Source organism: Xiphophorus couchianus, chromosome 7 (assembly GCF_001444195.1).
Source record: "Xiphophorus couchianus chromosome 7, X_couchianus-1.0, whole genome shotgun sequence".
NCBI classification, from domain to species: Eukaryota; Metazoa; Chordata; class Actinopteri; order Cyprinodontiformes; family Poeciliidae; genus Xiphophorus; species Xiphophorus couchianus.
In genome coordinates this window covers 784,098-786,036 of record NC_040234.1, presented here as the reverse complement: position 1 = coordinate 786,036, position 1,939 = coordinate 784,098, and positions in this window count along the sequence as shown.

The following is a 1,939-nucleotide window of genomic DNA, read 5'->3' as shown; positions in this document are numbered from 1 at the left end:
CCACAGCTAATAGGCTGAAAATTGAACGCAGTGCTGAAAATTCACATATTCACTTTTTCACTTCTCTCTCTGAGAAACGCTTTTTTGGTCTCTACCATAAAAACTCATGAAACTCAAAATTTAGACTTGTTTCCAGCTTCAACCAACCACCAACTACTGCATCTCAGCATTTCTATGCTGTTCCACAGCTAATAAGGCTGAAAATTGAAGCAGTGCTGAAAATTCACATATTGTCACTTTTTCGCTTCTCTCGCTGAGAAAACGCTTTTTTGGTCTCAACATAAAACTCATGAAACTCAAAATTTAGACTTGTTTCCAGCTTCAAACCACCAGAACTACTGCTCTCAGCATTTCTATGCTGTTCCACAGCTAATAAGGCTGAAAATTGAACGCAGTGCTGAAAATTCACATATTGTCACTTTTTCGCTTCTCTCGCTGAGAAAACGCTTTTTTGGTCTCTACATAAAACTCATGAAACTCAAAATGTAGACTTGTTTCCAGCTTCAAACCACCAGAACTACTGCATCTCAGCATTTCTATGCTGTTCCACAGCTAATAAGGCTGAAAATTGAACGCAGTGCTGAAAATTCACATATTGTCACTTTTTCACTTCTCTCGCTGAGAAAACGCTTTTTTGGTCTCTATTCAAAACTCATGAAACTCAAAATTAGACTTGTTTCCAGCTTCAAACCACCAGAACTACTGCTCTCAGCATTTCTATGCTGTTCCACAGCTAATAAGGCTGAAAATTGAACGCAGTGCTGAAAATTCACATATTGTCACTTTTTCGCTTCTCTCGCTGAGAAAACGCTTTTTTGGTCTCAAACATTCAAAACTCATGAAACTCAAAATTTAGACCTTGTTCCAACTTCAAACCACCAGAACTACTGAAGCTCAGCATTTCTATGCTGTTCCACAGCTAATAAGGCTGAAAATTGAACGCAGTGCTGAAAATTCACATATTGTCACTTTTCACTTCTCTCTCTGAGAAAACGCTTTTTTGGTCTCACATTCAAAACTCATGAAACTCAAAATTAGACTTGTTCCAGCTTCAAACCACCAGAACTACTGCATCTCAGCATTTCTATGCTGTTCCACAGCTAATAAGGCTGAAAATTGAACGCAGTGCTGAAAATTCACATATTGTCACTTTTTCGCTTCTCTCGCTGAGAAAACGCTTTTTTGGTCTCTACATAAAACTCATGAAACTCAAAATTAGACTTGTTCCAGCTTCAAACCACCAGAACTACTGCATCTCAGCATTTCTATGCTGTTCCACAGCTAATAAGGCTGAAAATTGAACGCAGTGCTGAAAATTCACATATTGTCACTTTTTCACTTCTCTCGCTGAGAAAACGCTTTTTTGGTCTCAACATTCAAAACTCATGAAACTCAAATTAGACTTGGTTCCAGCTTCAAACCACCAGAACTACTGCATCTCAGCATTTCTATGCTGTTCCACAGCTAATAAGGCTGAAAATTGAACGCAGTGCTGAAAATTCACATATTGTCACTTTTTCGCTTCTCTCGCTGAGAAAACGCTTTTTTGGTCTCAACATTCAAAACTCATGAAACTCAAAATTTAGACTTGGTTCCAGCTTCAAACCACCAGAACTACTGCATCTCAGCATTTCTATGCTGTTCCACAGCTAATAAGGCTGAAAATTGAACGCAGTGCTGAAAATTCACATATTGTCACTTTTTCGCTTCTCTCGCTGAGAAAACGCTTTTTTGGTCTCAAACATTCAAAACTCATGAAACTCAAATTTAGACTTGTTTCCAGCTTCAAACCACCAGAACTACTGCATCTCAGCATTTCTATGCTGTTCCACAGCTAATAAGGCTGAAAATTGAACGCAGTGCTGAAAATTCACATATTGTCACTTTTTCGCTTCTCTCGCTGAGAAAACGCTTTTTTGGTCTCTACATAAAACTCATG